Below are 7225 nucleotides of genomic sequence, written 5' to 3'. Positions count from 1 at the left end.
CTACATTTATATGCCGTAAAAGATTTATATATACATGTATAAGATTGTGTAAGTAAAGACAATTTAGTGACATTGGTTATTTAAAGGAAGCTGGGGAATGTTTCACAGAGATATTACATTTAAACCTGAGTTTTTACATAAAATTATGATTTTTTCCAGGTAAAAAGTGGAAGTTGGACATGTGTTGGTGGAGGGAAACTAAGTCCCACATAAGGAACAGACTTGAAAAAGTTTGGCTGGTTTGAGAAGCTATGGCCATAGCTTTGGTGCTGAGATGGAAATGTAAAATTAATGCAAAAAGGATTGACACAGACTGGAAATTAGGTTTTGATGTTTTTCCTGCCAGAAATAACACAAAAGTAAAGTGTTCTGTTTTGAGAACAAGTATTGTATTTTGTTACTTTTGTCTCCTTAGCATCAACTTTACATACCTCATAGTAGCACCCTGAAATTACGGGGGGAAGTACTCATTCCCCCAGTCCTAGTCCAGATGGTTTGGATGCAGCTGAATTCACTGCCATGGCTAAAGGAATGGTCGCATGACTTAACCATGCCCAATCAGCTATCTCAAATGGTAATTGGCTCAAGAATGAGCATGTGACCAAAAACAGTCCAGTGAAGGGTTAAATATGAGATATTAACTGGAACTATTGAAAAACAGAAATTATTTTCTGTTGCAGTTGCAGAGCTGGTGGGATGCAAACCTAAAGAATGCTTTTGGAAATCTTGTTTACCCAGTAATTCGGGAAACCGACATAAAGAGACAGAGGAAAACAAATTCAGAGAAAAAGATAATGCAGAAAAATTTTGAAACATTCCTGAAGCTAAACGTGCCTTAGGATTTTAGATCTGTAGGCCAATGTATTCCATTTTTTAAAAATGTGAGCTTGTGAAGGATTTCTGTCATTTACAAGGAAGGACCCTAATAGTTGCAAGAGGAGAGTCATATGATCAGTGATTTAATCAGATGTCAAAAAGTCATTTTCAACATATTTGTCAGGTAAAACTTATTTGCTGTTGTCCTTTCTATAAAGTCAACATGTTTATACAAGTTAGACTATAATTGGGCTTAGTTTTGTACGAAAAAAATCAGAAAAGAGCACGTATTTTTTTTTCTGTCAATCACTTGTTTATCAGTTATTTGTTAGGCAGTGAAATTGAGTATAGCGAAGCTGAAAGAAATAAACAACCTTTTTCATCTGATTATGAACACAATATGGTCATAACATATAATTTTAGTTCTGTTAAATCCATTTCCTAGGTCTTTGTACCAAGAGGTCCTTTCAACGTGTTCATATTTTTGCATAATTTTTTCTATATTGTGTAATTTATTCTGAAGCCTTAGCCCAATGATACTTATTTAGTTTTTGAATGTAAAGAAAATATCTTGACATAAGGGACCACAAAATTTTTGGTTTATTTTAAGAAAGAAAATGTTCCTGGTGGAAATTAGCATGCCTGTCACTGACAGCTCAATAGGAAGTGAGATACTGTTATATGACCAATCTGCTCCCTGGTGGGATTTCTAAGGTGATTAAGTTTAGCAAAGTCTTAGTTAGTGTAAGAAGATGTGTGAGCATGTATTTGCATGTGTGTTGTGAGAGTGTTTAAAGAGTTAAAACAGATGTTTGGTAAAATTAATAATCACTGACTTTAACGTATTTTCTGGCGACTAGTAATACATTTATTTCACTTAAGTTTTCAAAGTTCTTCACAATGAGAATGTACTTCATTTCAAACCTTGAGGCCTTATAACATTACTGCTATTATCTATTTAAACATCTTCTTCTGACATTTGTTCCCAAGCATCACAAATGATGTTCCTAACATCATTTCAATTCAATATATGAAAGGGCAATGTATGAGGTACTTCAATATGTAGGAAATATGGCTGAGTTGAGAACTGTAAGACCCAAGCTGAAGTCTACCAGTAATTGTCCAATCACTCAATCTCTACAGATTTCAGTTTCATAAACTCTAATATGAGAAGGTTGAACATATTTGTTAACGTTTGATTTAGGTCAATTGCTCAGAAAAATGGAGTTGGGCGGTGGGGATTGAAAATAATGCCTGAGCCCGGACGCTGAATAGACAACCATAAAGTACAGCAGAAAGGTTGAGTGGGGCTAAGAGTTGGTGCCAGCTGATGCTGAGCAACAAGAGAAACAAGGGAATCAGAGCTGACCCAACCTCCAAAGTCAAGCTAGGATCCACCATCTTCCAGAACATTAATTCAAAGCTAGTACATTGAAATGGTGTATTGAGCTGTAGAAGGCAACTCAAGAAGATTCAGAGCTGAACCAGGAGAAGCTCATGACAACCGTGGGGACCAAAGCTGTCAGGCAGCTGCAAATTTACCAAGTAGACCCTTTGTAGCTTGCTAAATTAAAATATTTACACCTTAGATCTCTGAAGGTTGGTGCTCTGTGGTCTTGAGAATTTATTTTTTTTGTAAGAAAACATTTGAGATGGATGACCTCGATGTTTTTTTGTTTCACAATGTTATAAATGAGACTATAATCACATTGAACTTTTAATTTTTATTTTTTTTTAACACAGCAGGAAATATGAAAAATGTTTAAAACTTCAGAAAGTGGTTAAAGTACAGAATAAGCATAAGAGAAAAAAAACCATTCAGGGCATGTTATCAGTACATATTAAGTTACAAATCATTTGGTTTCTTAACATTTTTCATATTTAAGTTCATAAATGAGGATGATGAGATTTACCCTTTGGGTGGTGAGAAGGAAAAATAAGGGCATATTTTTCATCCGCTAGATGTGTTCACTGTATGCTTTGCAAGACATATGCAAGGTCTGGGTGAAGGGAAGTGCAGCTGTCAGACGTTTCAGTAAACTGGACAGCCATCTGTTTCTGTACAGCATGTCATCCTTACACAGGAGTGACCAGGAGAAAACAAAAATTAGCCAAACACTCTGCACTACAAATCATCACCTTAACAGCCAAGTAGCCTTACTCAACGGCAATACAACTGTGTCTGGTGCACAAAAACTTATTATGAGGTTGGAATTTTGTTTGATAAATAATCCTTTAAAAATCAATTATTTTCACCTAAAATGTCTTCGTACAATTGCAGGTTCAGGTTATCATTTAGACCTGAAGATAAACGGCACATGTAAATGAATTTACACCAATTTTTATAGGTTTTTAATTTTAAAGAATGAAGGCCATAATGAGTTAATCACTAGATAGTTTTTCACTACTCAATAGGAAATGGCTGCACACATTTTCTTAAATAAGCAGGCCACAAATGCGGTTAATAGTTTACTTTCAAACAAACACACAAAAGTGAGCACTCTGAAGAAAATGAAACGTCACTTCAGATACCCAAACCAATAATGAAAATTGAAGTCTTTCACCTCCCTAACAAGATTTTCAACTATTATTCAAATAACAACTGCAAAATACCATATAAAACTGAAGTTTACCACCTGAGGCAAGGCGTAGAACAGGTAAAAAGTTAGACAACACGTTACAAAATCACCTTTTCAAGTGATAGTGGCTTGTTTCAAGGACTGTTTGATCAAATGACTTCTACCTTCCCGTCCCGCCCCTCCCCCCCGCAGCCCAGTCCTCAGGTTGCTTGCTGGTGAGTCACTAACCAACTCTTTCCTCTTCAGGAGACTTGGAGGTACCCTTGGATCGTGATCCGGACTCGGAACCCCTCTTGCACCCAGGTGGAAGACTTCTGGACCCAGAGCTTGACCCCGTCCACGAGCGAGATCTGGACACCGAGGAGGACTTGGATACGGATCTTTGGGTGGACCCGGATCTAGGGGTTGATGAAGATCTGCGGTGAGAGCGAGAAGGAGAGCGGGAGCGAGACCTAGACCTCAAGCAGCTGACGTGAGATCTACTCCTGGGTCGGGATCCATGTCGGCATCGGGATCTGGATTGGCCCTTCCTACTGGAACGGCTGGGACGACGAGGCCTTGGTCTGCGGCTCTGACGTTCATAGTTGTCTCCCTCGTACCTGCAGGTGGCGTTCCCCGACGGCACCTGTGGTGGCCATATGCCGGGTGACTACAGTGGGCCATCTGCACTCGCAGCTCGCGCCATCCCACACGATCCCGTCTAGGGCATCCATGGCGTCCTGGGCGTGGTGCTTGTAGAGAAAGCAGACAAAGGCGAAGCCACGAGGCTCATTAGTGAAGTGGCCCGCGGAATGTACAAGCCGCCGATGCACCTGAACTTCTCAAAGACTCGCCGCAGGGTGTTGGCTGAGGTGCGGTAGGTCACGTGGCACACCTTGAGAGAGGTCATGCTCTCCACATAGACAGGGGGGTGACTGTAACTCATGGCCTTTGAGAACGTGGCCTGGGCTCCTCCCCTCTTCCACACGGAGCAGGAGAAGGTCAACACCAGGGACTAATGCGAGCGGCGAGCACAGCAGGCGGCTGCGACGCTTTCCTCGGTTCGTTGTGGTCGGGCTCTGCCTCTTTGCCTCTTTGGCAGTTGGCTTCCCTGTGTGGATGCTTAGAGACCTGAGAGTGTTCCTCGCAGCCTCGCCCATCTCCAGAGCTGAGTCCACTTGAGGAACAGAGAGACAACTCTACACATTTATTGTAATGAGTGTCCACAACCATATAACATTTCATGACTTTTCCGGCATAAATCCAAACATGCAGTTTTAATTATGGGTACAGTGTATACACATACATATAGATATAATGACGTGATTTGAAATTCCTTGCAATGCTGATTCGTGTAGGCCAGAAGAATCTGTCTTGTTTCCATCGAAAACCATAAAACAGACAAATCATGAGCAATTAAGGGTGACTCAATAATACTAACAGGCAAAGAAAGATTGAGAGCCACCTACAGGGTGTGACCTATAGGCAGAAACTCAGTTTGGGTCTCCTTCTCTGCTATAGGCTGCTTCGAAAAATCAATTAGCCAAGGGTGTCCTAATCTGTGATTCCAAATTATAGAATCGAATACAACCCGGATTATTAGAATTCACTGCTTTCCCGTTAATTTTCATGATGTACTATCGTATGGAGTAAGTCCCTGTGCTAGGACCGTCATTTTTTAAAAAGTGTTTTACCATCACCACCACCACAACATAAAAGGAAAATGATAACTGTGAGAGATGATGGATGCATTAATTAGCTGGACTGTGGTGATTAGTTCACAATGCATAATATATCAAAACCTCAAGTTGTACACTTTAAATATATACAATTTTTACTTCTCAATTGTACTTCAATAATACTATAATATAGAAAAATAATTTTACAGGTAATAACTGTATTTCATCAAATCGTTGACATCTTTTCTCCAGAATCATATTCATTGCACTCCAATAAATGAGTTTGATGACGATTGGGAGAAGTAGAAAATAGTACTTTATTAAACATTCCCACCTTCAATGAACATTGTGTACTCTTTGCAAGCCACAAAATCTTCTGCACATTGCGAATGCATATCTATGTGCTCTGGTTATCCTTTGCTACATAACAAAACCTACATCAATCCTTAGTAGCTGAAACTAGCAACTCCTCATTACTTTATCATAATTCTGAGGCTCAGGAACTCAGAGAGGGGACAGGAGGGCTTGTTTGTGCTCCATTATATATGGTGAATTAGCTGGGATGACTCTAATAGATCAGTCTGGAACCACTAAGCGTTGGCTGGTTCCCACCTCCCCACTCCCTCTCCACAGCCTATCCGTCTAGCTTAGCCTGGCAGTTCCAGGGTAGACAGATTTCTTACATAGCCACTCAAGCTTTAAAAAAGACCATAGTAGAAGCACCTTTAGGCATAAAGTCGAGGGCCAGGTCAGTATGTAACGTGACTTCTGTCAGCTGGGATTTTGATAGGTGTTGAATTTAATAGGTAGGTAAATTTGAGGAATATTGCCATCCTAACATTATTAAGTCTTCTTATACATAATCATGAGATGTCTTCCCATTTATTTAGGATTTTAATTTCTTTTTGCAATGTAATACTGTTTATGTAGTATGTTTGCTCATCTTTGGTTAATTTTATTCCTACGAATTTTATTCTTTTTGATACTATGGCATGTGCAATTCTTTTCTACATTTTGTTTTACAATGGCTCATTGCTAGTATACAGAAATGAAATTGATATTTCTAGAATAGGGAAATGCAATTGTTGGTACTATATTGAACTCGTATCCTGCAACCTTAATGAACTCATTTACTAGTCCTAATTGTTTTTCAGTGGATTCCTTAGGATTTTCAACATTCAAGATCCTCTCATCCACGAATAAAGATGGTTTCGGTTCTTCTTTTCCAGCTTGGATGCCTTTTATTTCATTTTCTTTTCTAAGTAAACTGACTAGAACTTCAAGGACCATATTGAATAGAGGTGGTAAGAACGGCCACCTTTGTATTGTTCTTGATCTTATGGGGGAAAATTCTCCTTTTAAAAAATAATTTATGGCTATTTATTTTTGGTTGGTTCAATTTATTGTTTCAATACATGCATACACTGCACAATGATTCACTTAGGGTAGATAGCACAGTTTTGTACCCGTTAGTCCACCATTTCTCCTCTCTCTACCCCCACTCCTCTCCCAGACTCTCTACCCATTATTCTACTCTCCACTTGTATGACAACTACGTTTTTAATAAATCACATATGAGTGAGATCAGGTGGTATTTGTCTTTCTGTGACTGACTCACTTCACTTAACAAAATGGTTTCCAGTTCCATCCATATTGCTGCAAATTACAGGATATCATTTCTTTTTCTAGCTGAATAGTGTTTCCTTGTGTATATACACACCACAGTTTTTTATCCATTCATCTGTTGACGAGCATTTAGGTTGATTCCATCTCTTGGCTATTCTGAATAGCATTAAAATGAACATGGTAGTGCAGGTGTATTTCTGATATGCTAATTACATTTCCTTTGGGTATACCCAGCAGTGGAATAGCTGGGTCATAAGGTAGATGTATTTTTAGTTCTCTGAGGCAAATCCACTCTGTTTTCCACCATGGTTATATCAATTTCCAGAATATACAAGGAATTCAAACAACTTCACAGTAAGAAAACTAATATTCCAATTACAAAATGGTGAAAGGTGATGCATAGACATTTTTCAAAGGAACACACAGAGATGAGCAACAGGCATATGAAAAAATAGTCAACATCACTAATCATCAGAGAAATGAAAATCAAAAATACACTGATATATCACTTAACCACAGTTAGACATACTATTATATATACATATC

General features: G+C 38.8%; 1 pseudogene; it reads right to left on the bottom strand.

Annotated features, from left to right (window-relative positions):
• Positions 1–3618: 3618 nt before the first annotated feature.
• Positions 3619–4320, bottom strand: LOC134367945 (serine/arginine-rich splicing factor 2-like; annotated as a pseudogene).
• Between the last annotated feature and the right edge of the window lie 2905 nt (positions 4321–7225).

This window comes from Cynocephalus volans, chromosome X, assembly GCF_027409185.1.
Source record: "Cynocephalus volans isolate mCynVol1 chromosome X, mCynVol1.pri, whole genome shotgun sequence".
Lineage (NCBI taxonomy): Eukaryota > Metazoa > Chordata > Mammalia > Dermoptera > Cynocephalidae > Cynocephalus > Cynocephalus volans.
This window is presented reverse-complemented; position numbering and strand designations above follow the sequence as displayed.